Genomic DNA, 20,904 nt, shown 5'->3' on the forward strand with positions numbered 1-20,904 from the left:
CAACTCTGTTATAGTTCTCAAAGTCTGGGACTAGGGGCACATGTGCATCAACATGCCCCACTTTTATGGTGCGGGAGTGAGCTTCCTTCCAGATGTAGTCCCAGACTTCCTTGCCTCCCCATACCACCTTTCCATGAATCATCCATTCATTGGACTTCCACGTGGGCATCCAAGTTGTCAGTCCTTTAAAAACTGCCCAGCTGTCAGTGTAGATAGTGACACGGGAAGAAGGATCCTCCTGAAGAGTCATCACCACCGCTTTGAACTCTGCATACTGACTGGACCCTCCAATTCCGGTCTCCTGCAGGACTGTGTCTGTACTTGGGTTGTAGGCTGCTGCTGTCCATTTACCTCCAGACGAGGTGACTATGGCTGAACCATCAGTGAACCACGCTGACTCCTTCATGTCTTCTGACAGAGACTCAAAGGGTGGAGCCTCTTGAATGGGGGATGACTGCAGCACAGGAATTTCTTCTTCTGGCCGGGTGCTGGTAAAAAGCCCAGCCAACTGTTTTGAAATGTCTCTAACATCCCCAGCTGCAATACCCCCTCTTTCTTGAAGGTACCACTTCCATATCATCAGTGTCTGGTTCTGGGCTACAGCTGCCCTAGTGGTCAGTCCATTATCTCTCACCCATCCTGCTATTGGCAATGCAGTATGGATGGTGACTGTGTCCTTTCCTGTAATGGTCTCTACATGTTGAAGTGCTATGTAGGCCCCAAACAGGTATTTCTCCAGGGGCGTGTATCTCTTCTGTGCCCCTGCCAGTTGTTTGGACCGAAATCCAATGGGTATTGCTCTCAGTCCTTTCTTTTCATTTGGCTGCCACAGACTCCAAGATATGGTACCATTCTGCTCCACTACATCCAGCTGAAATGGTACTCCTTGTCTCACGGGTCCTAATCCCTGATGATGCAAAATAGCTTCTTTAACAGCCAGGAATGCAGTCCGCTGCTCTGAACCCCATGAAAACTCAGTCTTTTTTCTGGTGACATTATATATAGGCCTCAGAATCAGTCCAAGATGTGGGATGAACGATCCCCAGAACCCCACAACTCCAATGAACTTCTGTGCCTCCTCTTTGGTGGTAGGGGGGCGACAGAGCCTGGATAGTTTGCACAACTGTCTCTGGAATTTTCCTCTGCGGCCCAGTCCACATCATTCCCAAGAATTTCACTTCTGTGGCAGGTCCTTGGACTTTGTCTCTGTTGATAGCCCACCCTCTGTTCTCCAAGTGCTCTATCAGCAGGTGCAGTGCTTCACTTACATCTTCTTTTGTTCCAGAGATCATGATGTCATCAATGTAGTGGAACACAGTGACTTTCAAATCTCGGGCAATCAGTCCATGACAAATCGTTGGAGAATGAACATAGTCTTCAGGAAGCACGGTGAAAGTGTACTGGCGGCCATCCCACACCATAGCAAACTGGTCTTAACACTCTGGGTCTATCAAAATTGAAAAGAAAGCATTAGCCAGGTCTATCACAGCATGATATTCTCCTGCATTTTTAGCAATTTTCTCAACAATTGAGATCATATCTGGTACAGCTGACTTCAATGGAGGTGCCACTTTGTTTAGACCTCTGTAATCCACAGTCATTCTATATGTCCCATCAGGTTGCTTTACTGAGAACACCGGAGACGAGAAAGGACTTACAGCAGGTCTAAGGATCCCTACTCTCAACAGTTCTTGAATAGCCTCCCCAATTTCTTTGTGGCCTCCAGGAAGTCTGTACTGCTTGAGACAGACTGGCTTCTCTGGTGGAGGAATGTAGACAGGGGTCCATTTCGCATGACCTCTGACCACAGCCTTCACCGCCCTTACCAGATATGCTTTATCAGGATACCCGAATGTGAATGTACCTCTTTCAGTCTGAATTGACTGACCTTGAAGTTCATCCATCCCAAGAATATTTTCGGGTAACTCTGATACCAAAACATTTGTCATAAATCCTGATCCCTTGCCAATAGCCAATTTCACCCGTATCCTAACTGCTGGTGTAGTTTGCCCTCCCAAACCTTCTACATAAATCAATTCTCCTTTGTGATGGGAAGGATTTCCTTGCAAAAGTGTAACTTCGGCTCCGCTATCAACTAAAGCCATTACATGTGCAGGAGAAGATGACTTCCCCCACCATACAGTGACAGGTGCATATGGGCGTCGGTCTCCTGCTGTCACTGCCCTCACGGCTATTACAGGAGACTCACCTTCCCTTCATAAAGGATAAGGAACCTCCCAATCCCCTTTTCTGATTTGTTCTATCTCCTCCCCAGGATAAAGGGATTTGGGTTTGGGTTCATGTTCAGTTTTGGGAATTGGTTTGGGGCTAACAGGAGGGGTCTGTTCTGTTTTCTCTAAGTCCAGGCTGATGTTATCTTCACTAGGAGTAGCGTTTCTAACCCTGACAGTTTTCCCTACTAAATGTTTCCACCTCTTCAGCATTTCTGCAGTAGAAATCGCATCTATCTCATCTTTCGGTACTCCTGCCTTTAATAGGTCCACCCACATTTGTTTGCTAGAAATAACTAGCCTGGTTTTCTCTTCACCTCCTGTCTTCTCTACCCCATTCCCTTTCTTCTCTGTTCTTTTTTGCTTGTATTCTTCCTGTCTGGCCTTGACCCTATCTACTGCCCTGACAGGTTTTGTTTTAGTCTCCTCTAGCTCCCCCAACTGGCTTAAAAGGGTAGTGGCTTCATAAATCTTGCTGTTTAATCCCAGGCCTCCCAACAAGGACAATAATGGAGCCCTGAGATTAAATGGCGCAGACTTCATCAGCTTAGAGCGCAGAGCAGACGTAAAGGGTTCCATATCTGGACCCATCCATTCTGGAAACGTATTTAATTCAGTTATACAACCCATCTCACGTAACCTGGAAATATACTCTCCTATTGCTCTCCATGAGTAGGTATTTTCCAGGTCAGTAGGACTAGCGTATACTCGGACTATACCATCTCTCACGAGGTCTAACAGTGAAAAATTCACGCTAAACTCTCTGGTTTTTCGCATTGCCTGACGCAATTGTGGATCATGGGTTAACACTCCCATAGTCACTGCTTCCTTACCTGACAAAACAACACTGTCCGCCCCTTCATCCCATAAGCGTAGGAGTCAGGTCAATAGGGGCTCCCCAGACCTTTGTTTGTATTGTTTTGCCAGCTCATGGAGTTCAGTTTGTGTAAACTCCCGTACTTCTTCAAATTCAACATCTCTGGGGTTGCGATAATGCACCTCCCCATCTGCCATATCCTCTCTATCATGTTGCCATTTCCTATGCTTAGTAATGAGAGGTCTGGCATACTTTTTCTTTCGCACTAGCAGATCATCATGCGAAATATCAAACTATCTCCTCATCCTCACTATCATTTGAGGAGAGCACATCCTCACAATCCAAATTTTGGGATGTGACAATGGCACGTACCCTGGCTTTACTAACAGGTTTATGGCCCTTCCTTTTCCTTAAGGCATTAATTGATTTTGTCATGAGGGCTGCACACCGCTCTCGCAAATCATCAGCCCGACTAGCAGTTGAACGCACACACTCTGAAGCAACTGCTAGCTGGTCTTTTAATACCTTAACTTCTGCCTCTGCCTTCTCCCTTCTCTGTGATTCAGTGTAAATAGCATTAAGGAAATACCATCCCACTGTGGACACTGCCCTCTTCTCTTTTTTACTTAAATCCAACCCCTTAAAGCTAAAATCTACAAAATCATCTGAGACTTTATCACCCCAAGTCAGCTTCAAGGGAGAAGCATATTTCACAAATTCTTTAGCAAGAGGCTTCCACTCATTGTCTCTGGCCCAGATAGGTAAGCAACACACTACAGAAAAACAGGTCTGCTTCAGTTGAATTGTAGCACAGATCCCGGACGAGCCCACAAATGTTTTGCTTGCGTCTATCTAGCAAGGTTACTCTGTGGTATAAGCAAGGAAGCTGAGATTTCTGCAGTGTGTAAATTGTGCTTTTACTATACAAAGATGCTGTACATACAAAACTATTACAATTTTAAGAATACAATACAAGACTGACAGATATCTATAACAAGCAAAAATGCCTAGCAAATGAACAGCCTATGGTCTAACAGTACAAATACACTTAAAAGTTACTTATCTTCTGTTACTGTATGTTCGTGATCTCCATTGGCAATGATGCTTCTTGGACACCAGGCACTGTTCTTGTATCATGAGTGGCGGCTTCTGATCTTCAAAGCATGATGGTGTGTGTGTCCCTACTCACCCCCTTTTATGTGTCAGGCTATTTACCATAGTTACCAAACAACAGAAAACATAGCTGTTTACTGTAGCTGTAGAAACAATGGACTATTGCAAACTGTCAATTGAATACAAAAATGGTATCTACGTACCATTGCCTAATCACCTGACAATAATCTAACGGTCATTCTTTCAGTTTGGGAGCTGAAAGAACTCAAACAACTAAATCTCTTTCTTGTGTAGTGTAGCTATAGAGACAACAGCCTGTTGAAAACTGTAACAATGATATCTACCCCCATTGTATAAAACAGCATTTGTTTGAGAAATCTACTTAAGCCAAAAACTGACAATATCTCTATGACCAACCACTATTGTGTAATGTATCGTAAGTCTGATTAATAAAAAAAAAATCATATTGTAACAAACGCAAAGCAGAAGGGTCTACAGAGAGGAAAAGTTTCATACCGAATTATTGCACCGATCTGAAAGAAATAAAGGAGGTGGCCTATGCGAGGGGACCCTATGGGGAATGAGTCTGAGAACTGAACACATGGCATTACATATGGGATAACAAAAATCTGACATCCATCATTTTTTATAAACAAGAATATGCATGCCTTTTGTATTTAGACAATATTTGTTTATCCCAGACTTCAGCTTGCATGAAATAAGCTGAACTACAGACTCTTGTATGATGTTCTAAATAAGTCTCATATCCAACTATTATGTGCCGCACTAGCCTCATGATGTAATTCTGTAATAAGGTTTTTTTTATCATTCATGGAGGGACACGAAAATGTAGTATTTCTTGGCTATTGGTAATACTGTTACCTTCAGGAGATCTCGACAAATCCAAACCCTGCCTCCAACCTTCAGGACTCTGTTTTTTGCTAATATTTTAGGGGGTTAGTTGCCTTTTGTTTATCACTTCTGATAAAAGCTGTAACTATAATTTTGACCTTTTATTTTACTTTCACTTTGTTTAAGATACTCTTAGATATTTTTTTTTCTTTATTTCAATCAAGACTTTGAGGGATGCTACTTGGACTGGTCTCTGCCTGGCAGCTTTCTGGATCATCATTCACTTAGCAGCAGCTTTGGAAGCCATACCCGGGCCCTGCAGAACTGAAGATTAAAGGGTAAGCCTGGGCCTTTGGGTATTGAGTTATGATTTGGGGTACTTTTCAGACCTCTTTGTAATAACCCTTTATGCTCTGGGCATTCTTTGCTATATATTAACTCTTTATTTGTGAACAAACACTAAATGTATAGCAAAAAAGGATATAAAACAACAGTTTAAAATCATACAAACCTTAATTGAAAAAACAAATATAAAATTGACTTAGTACCATTACAGTTGTCCTTTAAGTGAACCTGTTCTAAGTGGATAATGGGAATTGTCATTGTTAACCTCCTCTTGAAAATGATAATTACCTGCGTGTTATGCTGACCCACTGGCTTCCATACTTTCTAAATCAGTAATCTGGAACCATGGGTGTCCACAGAACTTTTTTCAAGAGGGGCGTCATTTTAATCCATGCTCCTCCCCTTTTTGACAATGTCGTCAAGGGGAGGGGCTTAGTCATCATATAAAGCGAAGGCATGCAAAGGTTTGAGAAACCTAATCCAAAAGCTTAATAGAAGGATCAAGCAGCAGTTCTCTGATTAGCAATTTCTAATCTGTTTTTAACCCCTACCCTGTCCTGCCCCTAAGTCGGACCTTAAACACGCCTTCATAGATTATCTCATGAAATTACACTGTTAAATGATTAAAAGGAGAAAGGAAAAGCAATATTGGGACTTTAAATGAGGATAGTGGGGCCGTTCAAAACCCCTCCTCCATTTCGGTTCAATATTAAAAAAAAAAAGAGAACAGGTGCGGGACTTTAAATGAGGCACATGGGAGCAGAAATCTAACTAGAGTAAAGTATCAATTTTTAATAAAATAATACATAAATTCATAAATTTACACTTATAGGCACATAGCTCAATAATGATAGTTTGTATTCAATCATAAAATACATTTCAACAAGGACTTCTATGTAAACATATGAGGATATAAATAAAAAATAAATAACAATAAATATGTGACACTAAGTGTCACTAGAAAAAAGTGGCAAAGTCAGAAATACAATAACATTGGAACGTCCATACATAGCTAATAATTGTGTACATATAACGGTAGTTGTAAGCTCTACGCCGTTTCGGGACCTTATAGCCACTCATCAGGAACATAACCGTATTGATCACCTATAGATAGGGAAAATAGCAATATTTAGATGGTTTGAAGGACAAGTGGGCAAATGTAAAACATGAAATTCCACATTATTCCACTAAGACCATGGACTTACAATTGTGTCCGCGCAAAGGCGGCGCAGCCCTGAATGCAAAGCCCGCCCATAATGCCAGGGTCCGAAGCTGAGGGAGCGTGTCCAGGCAGCAAACCCAGCACCGAGAAACCCCCAGATTGGGTCAAAATGTAGAAACCAAATTAAAAGGTGACGAGGGTGACCTCAAAAAAGAAAGAAGACCTGAAAAGCAAAAACACTAAGTGAATGGGTGAGAATAGTATAAAAAGAATGAAAAAAGGGTATAGAGCATTGAAAATGAATTAGAATGAAAAGAGTGAAAGAGAAGAAGGGAGAGAAATGGAAAAGTGAAAAGAAAAACGTTTTGAAAAGGAGAAGGTGGAACATGAGAGGAAAGACCAAGATAGTCCAAAGAAAGACCAGGAAAAAGAATAGCAGAACAAGAGAGAAAAAAGTGAGTGAAGAAAGGGTGAAGAAAAACCATACCTGCAAAGGTGTGAGTAGGGACATGATTGCCAAAGGTGTATAACTGCTTGAATGGTGAACGGGAGAAAGCCTAAAGTGTGAGACACCTCACTGGGAGAAGCCAATGCGGTGAGTAACGCCGTAGAACCTCCCCCAACGTCATGCACCAGCAAACCAAAGGGGACCGGGAAGCGCCACGACCTCGCCAGCTAGCCAACCGAACTGGCCGACCGTGAGTGCTAAACCGACCCCACCAAGCACTGGAGATGGAAAAACACGCAGCCGCTATATGGGCGTCACGAGGACGCTGAACAGCCGGCACGGGAGGCATGACGTCGACGCGCAGTGGAGGAGACCGCGCCCGCCCCACATCAGAACAAGGTGGAGGGGGAATCCTCAGTGTGCGTCGCAGCTCTGGGATATGACAGAAAGGGCAGGCTGGGACAGACAGCGGCCAGAACCAACAGTGCGCGGACACAATGCAAAGAGTTAAATTATCAAGGGGCAAAACACCTGAGATGACTTCCTAGTGATTCACTCTGTATAGGGACAATCAAAATGTGTAATTGGGAAATTCTGGATAGACATGAAAAAAATAAAATAAAATGAATAATAAATAAATAAAGAATGGAAAATAAATAAATAATATATTACTTGAAAGTGCGACCGTGTGCCTCCATCCCTAATTAATTGATTAAAGGTGAAAGGAAAAGCAATATTGGGACTTTAAATGAGGATAGTGGGGCCATTCAAAACCCCTCCTCCATCCCGGTTCAATATTAAAATAAAAAAGAGAACAGGTGCGGGACTTTAAATGAAGAACACGGGAGCAGAAATCTAACTAGAGTAAAGTATCAATTTTTAATAAAATAATACATAAATTCATACATTTACATTTATAGGCACATAGCTCAATAATGATAGTTTGTATTCAATCATAAAATACATTCCACCAAGGACTTCTATGTAAACATATGAGGATATAAATAAAAAATAAATAACAATAAATATGTGACACTAAGTGTCACTAGAAAAAAGTGACAAAGTCAGAAATACAATAACATTGGAACGTCAATACATAGCTAATTATTGTGTACATATAACGGTAGTTGTAAGCTCTACGCCGTTTCGGGACCTTATAGCCACTCATCAGGAGCATAACCGTATTGATCACCTATGAATAGGGAAAATAGTAATATTTAGATGGTTTGAAGGACAAGTGGGCACTCTTTTCATTCTAATTCATTTTCACTGCTCTATACCCTTTTTTCATTCTTTTTATACTATTCTCACCCATTCACTTAGTGTTTTTGCTTTTGGGGCTTCTTTCTTTTTTGAGGTTACCCTCATCACCTTTTAATTTGGTTTCTACATTTTGACCCAATCTGGGGGTTTCTCGGTGCTGGGTTTGCTGCCTGGACACGCTCCCTCAGCTTCGGACCCTGGCATTATGGGCGGGCTTTGCATTCAGGGCTGCGCCGCCTTTGCGCGGACACAATTGTAAGTCCATGGTCTTAGTGGAATAATGTGGAATTTCATGTTTTACATTTGCCCACTTGTCCTTCAAACCATCTAAATATTGCTATTTTCCCTATTCATGGGTGATCAATACAGTTATGCTCCTGATGAGTGGCTATAAGGTCCCGAAACGGCGTAGAGCTTACAACTACCGTTATATGTACACAATAATTAGCTATGTATTGACGTTCCAATGTTATTGTATTTCTGACTTTGTCACTTTTTTCTAGTGACACTTAGTGTCACATATTTATTGTTATTTATTTTTTATTTATATCCTCATATGTTTACATAGAAGTCCTTGTTGGAATGCATTTTATGATTGAATACAAACTATCATTATTGAGCTATGTGCCTATAAATGTAAATTTATGAATTTATGTATTATTTTATTAAAAATTGATACTTTACTCTAGTTAGATTTCTGCTCCCGTGTGCCTCATTTAAAGTCCCGCATCTGTTCTCTTTTTTATTTTAATATTGAACCAGGATGGAGGAGGGGTTTTGAACGGCCCCACTATCCTCATTTAAAGTCCCAATATTACTTTTCCTTTCTCCTTTTAATCAATTAATTAGGGATGGAGGCACACGGTCGCACTTTCAAGTAATATATTATTTATTTATTTTTCATTCTTTATTTATTTATTATTCATTTTAATTTTTTTTTTCATGTCTATCCAGAATTTCCCAATTACACATTTTGATTGTCCCTATACAGAGTCAATCACTAGGATGTCATCTCAGGTGTTTTGCCCCTTGATAATTTAACTCTTAGCATTGTGTCCACGCACTGTTGGTTCTGGCCGATGTCTGTCCAAGCCTGCCCTTTCTGTCATATCCCGGAGCGGCGACGCGCACTGGGGATTCCCCCTCCGCCTTGTTCTGACGTGGGGCGGGCGGGGTCTCCTCCACTGCGCGTCGACGTCATGCCTCCCGCGCCGGCTGTTCAGCATCCTCGTGACGCCCATATAGCGGCTGCGTGTTTTTCCATCTCCAGCGCTTGGTGGCGTCGGTTTGGCACTCACGGTCGGCCAGTTCGGTTGGCTAGCTGGCGAGGTCGTGGCGCTTCCCGGTCCCCTTTGGTTTGCTAGTGCATGACGTTGGGGGTGGTTCTGCGGCAGTACTCCCCGCATTGGCTTCTCCCAGTATGGTGTCTCACACTTTAGGCTTTCTCCCGTTCACCATTCAAGCAGTTATACACTTTTGGCAATCATGTCCCTACTCACACCTTTGCAGGTATGGTTTTTCTTCACCCTTTCTTCACTCACTTTTTTCTCTCTTGTTCTTGCTATTCTTTTTCCTGGTCTTTCTTTGGACTATCTTGGTCTTTTCTCTCATGTTCCACCTTCTCCTTTTCAAAACTTTTTTCTTTTCACTTTTCCATTTCTCTCCCTTCTTCTCTTTCACTCTTTTCATTCTACTTCATTTTCACTGCTCCATACCCTTTTTTTATTCTTTTTATACTATTCTCACCATTCAGATTCTCACCCATTCACTTAGTGTTTTTGCTTTTCAGGTCTTCTTTCTTTTTTGAGGTCACCCTCGTCACCTTTTAATTTGGTTTCTACATTTTGACCCAATCTGGGGGTTTCTCGGTGCTGGGTTTGCTGCCTGGACACGCTCCCTCAGCTTCGGACCCTGGCATTATGGGCGGGCTTTGCATTCAGGGCTGCGCTGCCTTTGCGCGGACACAATTGTAAGTCCATGGTCTTAGTGGAATAATGTGGAATTTCATGTTTTACATTTGCCCACTTGTCCTTCAAACCGTCTAAATATTGCTATTTTCCCTATTCATGGGTGATCAATACGGTTATGCTCCTGATGAGTGGTTATAAGGTCCCGAAACGGCGTAGAGCTTACAACTATCGTTATATGTACACAATAATTAGCTATGTATTGACGTTCCAATGTTATTGTATTTCTGACTTTGTCACTTTTTTCTAGTGACACTTAGTGTCACATATTTATTGTTATTTATTTTTTATTTATATCCTCATATGTTTACATAGAAGTCCTTGTTGGAATGTATTTTATGATTGAATACAAACTATCATTATTGAGCTATGTGCCTATAAATGTAAATTTATGAATTTATGTATTATTTTATTAAAAATTGATACTTTACTCTAGTTAGATTTCTGCTCCCGTGTGCCTCATTTAAAGTCCCGCATCTGTTCTCTTTTTTATTTTAATATTGAACCAGGATGGAGGAGGGGTTTTGAACGGCCCCACTATCCTCATTTAAAGTCCCAATATTACTTTTCCTTTCTCCTTTTAATCAATTAATTAGGGATGGAGGCACACGGTCGCACTTTCAAGTAATATATTATTTATTTATTTTTCATTCTTTATTTATTTATTATTCATTTTAATTTTTTTTTTTTTTCATGTCTATCCAGAATTTCCCAATTACACATTTTGATTGTCCCTATACAGAGTCAATCACTAGGATGTCATCTCAGTTGTTTTGCCCCTTGATAATTTAACTCTTTGCATTGTTTCCGCGCACTGTTGGTTCTGGCCGCTGTCTGTCCCAGCCTGCCCTTTCTGTCATATCCCGGAGCTGCGACACGCACTGGGGATTCCCCCTCCGCCTTGTTCTGACGTGGGGCAGGCGCGGTCTCCTCCACTGCGCGTCGACGTCATGCCTCTCCTCCACTGCGCGTCGACGTCATGCCTCCCGCGCCGGCTGTTCAGCGTCCTCGTGACGCCCATATAGCGGCTGCGTGTTTTTCCATCTCCAGTGCTTGGTGGGGTCGGTTTGGCACTAACGGTCGGCCAGTTCGGTTGGCTAGCTGGCGAGGTCGTGGCGCTTCCCGGTCCCCTTTGGTTTGCTGGTGCATGACGTTGGGGGTGGTTCTGCGGCAGTACTCCCCGCATTGGCTTCTCCCAGTACGGTGTCTCACACTTTAGGCTTTCTCCCGTTCACCATTCAAGCAGTTATACACTTTTGGCAATCATGTCCCTACTCACACCTTTGCAGGTATGGTTTTTCTTCACCCTTTCTTCACTCACTTTTTTGTTGGTCACTTAGTGTCACATATTTATTGTTATTTATTTTTTATTTATATCCTCATATGTTTACATAGAAGTCCTTGTTGGAATGTATTTTATGATTGAATACAAACTATCATTATTGAGCTATGTGCCTATAAATGTAAATTTATGAATTTATGTATTATTTTATTAAAAATTGATACTTTACTCTAGTTAGATTTCTGCTCCCGTGTGCCTCATTTAAAGTCCCGCATCTGTTCTCTTTTTTATTTTAATATTGAACCAGGATGGAGGAGGGGTTTTGAACGGCCCCACTATCCTCATTTAAAGTCCCAATATTACTTTTCCTTTCTCCTTTTAATCAATTAATTAGGGATGGAGGCACACGGTCGCACTTTCAAGTAATATATTATTTATTTTTCATTCTTTATTTATTTATTATTCATTTTAATTTTTTTTTTCATGTCTATCCAGAATTTCCCAATTACACATTTTGATTGTCCCTATACAGAGTCAACAGGGCTGGACTGGGATAAAAATTTGGCCCTGGACTTCATCCAGACCGGCCCACTTTATTTGTGCAAACAAGCACAAAAACAGTATATAAACTATACGCAATTGTGCAAAAAAACATAAGTAGCATAACATAAGGAGTCCTCACTAACCTCTTTTACTGTTTCACTTATTCTCCTCTGTATTTTTCTCATCTTTCTCACATCACTGTGTGAAGTTGAGGGTGAACCAAGAAAGCCATTACTTTGACAGGCTGTCACTGAAACCAGCCCACTGAGCCATCGGCCCACCGGGAAACTCCCTGTAGTCCCAATGGCCAGTACAGGCCTGAGAGTCAATCACTAGGATGTCATCTCAGGTGTTTTTCCCCTTGATACTTTAACTCTTAGCATTGTGTCTGCGCACTGTTGGTTCTGGCCGCTGTCTGTCCAAGCCTGCCCTTTCTGTCATATCCCGGAGCGGCGACGCGCACTGGGGATTCCCCCTCCGCCTTGTTCTGACGTGGGGCGGGCGGGGTCTCCTCCACTGCGCGTCGACGTCATGCCTCCCGCGCCGGCTGTTCAGCGTCCTCGTGACGCCCATATAGCGGCTGCGTGTTTTTCCATCTCCAGCGCTTGGTGGGGTTGGTTTGGCACTCACGGTCGGCCAGTTCGGTTGGCTAGCTGGCAAGGTCGTGGCGCTTCCCGGTCCCCTTTGGTTTGCTGGTGCATGACGTTGGGGGTGGTTCTGCGGCAGTACTCCCCGCATTGGCTTCTCCCAGTATGGTGTCTCACACTTTAGGCTTTCTCCCGTTCACCATTCAAGCAGTTATACACTTTTGGCAATCATGTCCCTACTCACACCTTTGCAGGTATGGTTTTTCTTCACCCTTTCTTCACTCACTTTTTTCTCTCTTGTTCTGCTATTCTTTTTCCTGGTCTTTCTTTGGACTATCTTGGTCTTTTCTCTCATGTTCCACCTTCTCCTTTTCAAAACTTTTTTCTTTTCACTTTTCCATTTCTCTCCCTTCTTCTCTTTCACTCTTTTCATTCTACTTCATTTTCACTGCTCCATACCCTTTTTTCATTCTTTTTATACTATTCTCACCATTCAGATTCTCACCCATTCACTTAGTGTTTTTGCTTTTCAGGTCTTCTTTCTTTTTTGAGGTCACCCTCGTCACCTTTTAATTTGGTTTCTACATTTTGACCCAATCTGGGGGTTTCTCGGTGCTGGGTTTGCTGCCTGGACACGCTCCCTCAGCTTCGGACCCTGGCATTATGGGCGGGCTTTGCATTCAGGGCTGCGCCGCCTTTGCGCGGACACAATTGTAAGTCCATGGTCTTAGTGGAATAATGTGGAATTTCATGTTTTACATTTGCCCACTTGTCCTTCAAACCATCTAAATATTGCTATTTTCCCTATTCATGGGTGATCAATACGGTTATGCTCCTGATGAGTGGCTATAAGGTCCCGAAACGGCGTAGAGCTTACAACTACCGTTATATGTACACAATAATTAGCTATGTATTGACGTTCCAATGTTATTGTATTTCTGACTTTGTCACTTTTTTCTAGTGACACTTAGTGTCACATATTTATTGTTATTTATTTTTTATTTATATCCTCATATGTTTACATAGAAGTCCTTGTTGGAATGTATTTTATGATTGAATACAAACTATCATTATTGAGCTATGTGCCTATAAATGGAAATTTATGAATTTATGTATTATTTTATTAAAAATTGATACTTTACTCTAGTTAGATTTCTGCTCCTGTGTGCCTCATTTAAAGTCCCGCACCTGTTCTCTTTTTTATTTTAATATTGAACCAGGATGGAGGAGGGGTTTTGAACGGCCCCACTATCCTCATTTAAAGTCCCAATATTACTTTTCCTTTCTCCTTCTAATCAATTATTTAGGGATGGAGGCACACGGTCGCACTTTCAAGTAATATATTATTTATTTATTTTTCATTCTTTATTTTTTTATTATTCATTTTAATTTTTTTTTTTTTTCATGTCTATCCAGAATTTCCCAATTACACATTTTGATTGTCCCTATACAGAGTCAATCACTAGGATGTCATCTCAGTTGTTTTGCCCCTTGATAATTTAACTCTTTGCATTGTTTCCGCGCACTGTTGGTTCTGGCCGCTGTCTGTCCCAGCCTGCCCTTTCTGTCATATCCCGGAGCTGCGACACGCACTGGGGATTCCCCCTCCGCCTTGTTCTGACGTGGGGCGGGCGCGGTCTCCTCCGCTGCGCGTCGACGTCATGCCTCCCGCGCCGGCTGTTCAGCGTCCTCGTGACGCCCATATAGCGGCTGCGTGTTTTTCCATCTCCAGTGCTTGGTGGGGTCGGTTTGGCACTCACGGTCGGCCAGTTCGGCTGGCTAGCTGGCGAGGTCGTGGCGCTTCCCGGTCCCCTTTGGTTTGCTGGTGCATGACGTTGGGGGTGGTTCTGCGGCAGTACTCCCCGCATTGGCTTCTCCCAGTACGGTGTCTCACACTTTAGGCTTTCTCCCGTTCACCATTCAAGCAGTTATACACTTTTGGCAATCATGTCCCTACTCACACCTTTGCAGGTATGGTTTTTCTTCACCCTTTCTTCACTCACTTTTTTCTCTCTTGATCTGCTATTCTTTTTCCTGGTCTTTCTTTGGACTATCTTGGTCTTTTCTCTCATGTTCCACCTTCTCCTTTTCAAAACTTTTTTCTTTTCACTTTTCCATTTCTCTCCCTTCTTCTCTTTCACTCTTTTCATTCTAATTAATTTTCACTGCTCCATACCCTTTTTTCATTCTTTTTATACTATTCTCACCATTCAGATTCTCACCCATTCACTTAGTGTTTTTGCTTTTCAGGTCTTCTTTCTTTTTTGAGGTCACCCTCGTCACCTTTTAATTTGGTTTCTACATTTTGACCCAATCTGGGGGTTTCTCGGTGCTGGGTTTGCTGCCTGGACACGCTCCCTCAGCTTCGGACCCTGGCATTATGGGCGGGCTTTGCATTCAGGGCTGCGCCGCCTTTGCGCGGACACAATTGTAAGTCCATGGTCTTAGTGGAATAATGTGGAATTTCATGTTTTACATTTGCCCACTTGTCCTTCAAACCATCTAAATATTGCTATTTTCCCTATTCATGGGTGATCAATACGGTTATGCTCCTGATGAGTGGCTATAAGGTCCCGAAACGGCATAGAGCTTACAACTACCGTTATATGTACACAACAATTAGCTATGTATTGACGTTCCAATGTTATTGTATTTCTGACTTTGTCACTTTTTTCTAGTGACACTTAGTGTCACATATTTATTGTTATTTATTTTTTATTTATATCCTCATATGTTTACATAGAAGTCCTTGTTGGAATGTATTTTATGATTGAATACAAACTATCATTATTGAGCTATGTGCCTATAAATGTAAATTTATGAATTTATGTATTATTTTATTAAAAATTGATACTTTACTCTAGTTAAATTTCTGCTCCCGTGTGCCTCATTTAAAGTCCCGCATCTGTTCTCTTTTTTATTTTAATATTGAACCAGGATGGAGGAGGGGTTTTGAACGGCCCCACTATCCTCATTTAAAGTCCCAATATTATTTTTCCTTTCTCCTTTTAATCAATTAATTAGGGATGGAGGCACACGGTCGCACTTTCAAGTAAAATATTATTTATTTATTTTTCATTCTTTATTTATTTATTATTCATTTTAATTTTTTTTTTCATGTCTATCCAGAATTTCCCAATTACACATTTTGATTGTCCCTATACAGAGTCAATCACTAGGATGTCATCTCAGGTGTTTTGCCCCTTGATAATTTAACTCTTAGCATTGTGTCCGCGCACTGTTGGTTCTGGCCGCTGTCTGTCCAAGCCTGCCCTTTCTGTCATATCCCGGAGCGGCGACGCGCACTGGGGATTCCCCCTCCGCCTTGTTCTGACGTGGGGTGGGCGGGGTCTCCTCCACTACGCGTCGACGTCATGCCTCTTGCGCCGGCTGTTCAGCGTCCTCGTGACGCCCATATAGCGGCTGCGTGTTTTTCCATCTCCAGCGCTTGGTGGGGTCGGTTTGGCACTCACGGTCGGCCAGTTCGGTTGGCTAGCTGGCGAGGTCGTGGCGCTTCCCGGTCCCCTTTGGTTTGCTGGTGCATGACGTTGGGGGTGGTTCTGCGGCAGTACTCCCCGCATTGGCTTCTCCCAGTACGGTGTCTCACACTTTAGGCTTTCTCCCGTTCACCATTCAAGCAGTTATACACTTTTGGCAATCATGTCCCTACTCACACCTTTGCAGGTATGGTTTTTCTTCACCCTTTCTTCACTCACTTTTTTCTCTCTTGTTCTGCTATTCTTTTTCCTGGTCTTTCTTTGGACTATCTTGGTCTTTTCTCTCATGTTCCACCTTCTCCTTTTCAAAACTTTTTTCTTTTCACTTTTCCATTTCTCTCCCTTCTTCTCTTTCACTCTTTTCATTCTACTTCATTTTCACTGCTCCATACCCTTTTTTCATTCTTTTTATACTATTCTCACCATTCAGATTCTCACCCATTCACTTAGTGTTTTTGCTTTTCAGGTCTTCTTTCTTTTTTGAGGTCACCCTCGTCACCTTTTAATTTGGTTTCTACATTTTGACCCAATCTGGGGGTTTCTCGGTGCTGGGTTTGCTGCCTGGACACGCTCCCTCAGCTTCGGACCCTGGCATTATGGGCGGGCTTTGCATTCAGGGCTGCGCCGCCTTTGCGCGGACACAATTGTAAGTCCATGGTCTTAGTGGAATAATGTGGAATTTCATGTTTTACATTTGCCCACTTGTCCTTCAAACCATCTAAATATTGCTATTTTCCCTATTCATGGGTGATCAATACGGTTATGCTCCTGATGAGTGGCTATAAGGTCCCGAAACGGCATAGAGCTTACAACTACCGTTATATGTACACAATAATTAGCTATGTATTGACGTTCCAATGTTATTGTATTTCTGACTTTGTCACTTTTTTCTAGTGACACTTAGTGTCACATATTTATTGTTATTTATTTTTTATTTATATCCTCATATGTTTACATAGAAGTCCTTGTTGGAATGTATTTTATGATTGAATACAAACTATCATTATTGAGCTATGTGCCTATAAATGTAAATTTATGAATTTATGTATTATTTTATTAAAAATTGATACTTTACTCTAGTTAGATTTCTGCTCCCGTGTGCCTCATTTAAAGTCCCGCATCTGTTCTCTTTTTTATTTTAATATTGAACCAGGATGGAGGAGGGGTTTTGAACGGCCCCACTATCCTCATTTAAAGTCCCAATATTACTTTTCCTTTCTCCTTTTAATCAATTAATTAGGGATGGAGGCACACGGTCGCACTTTCAAGTAAAATATTATTTATTTATTTTTCATTCTTTATTTATTTATTATTCATATTAATTTTTTTTTTCATGTCTATCCAGAATTTCCCAATTACACATTTTGATTGTCCCTATACAGAGTCAATCACTAGGATGTCATCTCAGGTGTTTTGCCCCTTGATAATTTAACTCTTAGCATTGTGTCCGCGCACTGTTGGTTCTGGCCGCTGTCTGTCCAAGCCTGCCCTTTCTGTCATATCCCGGAGCGGCGACGCGCACTGGGGATTCCCCCTCCGCCTTGTTCTGACGTGGGGTGGGCGGGGTCTCCTCCACTACGCGTCGACGTCAAGCCTCCTGCGCCGGCTGTTCAGCGTCCTCGTGACGCCCATATAGCGGCTGCGTGTTTTTCCATCTCCAGTGCTTGGTGGGGTCGGTTTGGCACTCACGGTCGGCCAGTTCGGTTGGCTAGCTGGCGAGGTCGTGGCGCTTCCCGGTCCCCTTTGGTTTGCTGGTGCATGAGTCGTTGGGGGTGGTTCTGCGGCAGTACTCCCCGCATTGGCTTCTCCCAGTATGGTGTCTCACACTTTAGGCTTTCTCCTGTTCACCATTCAAGCAGTTATACACTTTTGGCAATCATGTCCCTACTCACACCTTTGCAGGTATGGTTTTTCTTCACCCTTTCTTCACTCACTTTTTTCTCTCTTGTTCTGCTATTCTTTTTCCTGGTCTTTCTTTGGACTATCTTGGTCTTTTCTCTCATGTTCCACCTTCTCCTTTTCAAAACGTTTTTCTTTTCACTTTTCCATTTCTCTCCCTTCTTCTCTTTCACTCTTTTCATTCTAATTCATTTTCAATGCTCTATACCCTTTTTTCATTCTTTTTATACTATTCTCACCCATTCACTTAGTGTTTTTGCTTTTCAGGTCTTCTTTCTTTTTTGAGGTCACTCTCGTCACCTTTTAATTTGGTTTCTACATTTTGACCCAATCTGGGGGTTTCTCGGTGCTGGGTTTGCTGCCTGGACACGCTCCCTCAGCTTCGGACCCTGGCATTATGGGCGGGCTTTGCATTCAGGGCTGCGCCGCCTTTGCGCGGACACAATTGTAAGTCCATGGTCTTAGTGGAATAATGTGGAATTTCATGTTTTATATTTGCCCACTTGTCTTTCAAACCATCTAAATATTGCTATTTTCCCTGTTCATAGGTGATCAATACGGTTATACTCCTGATGAGTGGCTATAAGGTCCCGAAACGGCGTAGAGCTTGCAACTACCGTTATATGTACACAATTATTAGCTATGTATGGACGTTCCAATGTTATTGTATTTCTGACTTTGCCACTTTTTTCTAGTGACACTTAGTGTCACATATTTATTGTTATTTATTTTTTATTTATATCCCCATATGTTTACATAGAAGTCCTTGTTGGAATGTATTTTATGATTGAATACAAACTATCATTATTGAGCTATGTGCCTATAAGTGTAAATTTATGAATGTATGTATTATTTTATTAAAAATTGATACTTTACTCTAGTTAGATTTCTGCTCCCATGTGCCTCATTTAAAGTCCCGCACCTGTTCTCTTTTTTTTTAATATTGAACCGGTAAGGAGGAGGGGTTTTGAACGGCCCCACTATCCTCATTTAAAGTCCCAATATTGCTTTTCCTTTCTCCTTTTAATCAATTAATTAAGGATGGAGGCACACGGTCGCACTTTCAAGTAATATATTATTTATTTATTTTTCATTTTTTATTTATTTATTATTCATTTTAATTTTTATTTTTTTTCATGTCTATCCAGAATTTCCCAATTACACATTTTGATTGTCCCTATACAGAGTCAATCACTAGGATGTCATCTCAGGTGTTTTGCCCCTTGATAATTTAACTCTTTGCATTGTGTCCGCGCACTGTTGGTTCTGGCCGCTGTCTGTCCCAGCCTGCCCTTTCTGTCATATCCCGGAGCTGCGACGCGCACTGGGGATTCCCCCTCTGCCTTGTTCTGACGTGGGGCGGACGGGGTCTCCTCCACTGCGCGTCGACGCCATGCCTCCCGCGCCGGCTGTTCAGCGTCCTCGTGACGCCCATATAGCGGCTGCGTGTTTTTCCATCTCCAGCGCTTGGTGGGGTCTGTTTGGCACTCACGGTCGGCCAGTTCGGTTGGCTAGCTGGCGAGGTCGTGGCGCTTCCCGGTCCCCTTTGGTTTGCTGGTGCATGACATTGGGGGTGGTTCTGCGGCGGTATTCCCCGCATTGGCTTCTCCCAGTGAGGTGTCTCACACTTTAGGCTTTCTCCCGTTCACCATTCAAGCAGTTATACACCTTTGGCAATCATGGCATCATAAATATTGCTATTTTCCCTGTTCATAGGTGATCAATACGGTTATGCTCCTGATGAGTGGCTATAAGGTCCCGAAACGGCGTAGAGCTTACAACTACCGTTATATGTACACAATCATTAGCTATGTATGGACGTTCCAATGTTATTGTATTTCTGACTTTGCCACTTTTTTCTAGTGACACTTAGTGTCACATATTTATTGTTATTTATTTTTTATTTATATCCTCATATGTTTACATAGAAGTCCTTGTTGGAATGTATTTTATGATTGAATACAAACTATCATTATTGAGCTATGTGCCTATAAATGTAAATGTATGAATTTATGTATTATTTTATTAAAAATTGATATTTTACTCTAGTTAGATTTCTGCTCCCGTGTGCCTCATTTAAAGTCCCGCACCTGTTCTCTTTTTTTATTTTACACTGTTAAATGTTTTAAGCAGAATTAAGTTCCAAAAATAAATATTACAACAACATTAACAATATTAACATAAAGCAAATCGGTGCCCATCAGTGCAGCCTATTAGTGCCCATCAGTGCAACCTCATCATTACCCATCAGTGCAACCGATCAGTGCAACCTCATCAGCGCCCATCAGTACAGCCTCATGAGTGCAGCTTATCAGCGCCTCATCAGTGGCCATCAGTGCAGCATATCAGTGGCCATCAATGCAGTCTATTATTGCCCATCAGTGCAGCATATCAGTGCCCATCAGTTTAGCCTATCAGTGGCCATTAGTGCAACCTATCATTGCCTATCAGTGCAGCCTATCATTACCCATCAGGGCAGCTTATCAGTGCCCATCAGTGCAGCCTATCATTGCCCATCAGTGCAGTGTATCATTGCCCATCAGTGCAGCATATCAGTGCCCATCAGTGCAGCCTACCATTGCCCATCAGTGCAGCCTACCATTGCCCATCAGTGCAGTGTATCATTGCCCATCAGTGCAGCATATCAGTGCCCATCAGTACAGCGTATTATTGCCCATCATGCAGCGTATCATTGCCCATCAGTGCAGCGTATCATTGCCCATCAGTGCAGGGTATCATTGCCCATCAGTGCAGTGTATCATTGACCATCAGTGCAGTGTATCATTGCCCATCAGTGCAGCATATCATTGGCCATCAGTGCAGCCTATCATAGCCCAAACGTGCAGCCTCATCAGTGCCCAGCAATACATCAGGGAGCAATCAGGAGGATCTGCTGGC

Source organism: Aquarana catesbeiana, linkage group LG03, assembly GCF_042186555.1.
Source record: "Aquarana catesbeiana isolate 2022-GZ linkage group LG03, ASM4218655v1, whole genome shotgun sequence".
In the NCBI taxonomy this organism is placed as follows: Eukaryota; Metazoa; Chordata; class Amphibia; order Anura; family Ranidae; genus Aquarana; species Aquarana catesbeiana.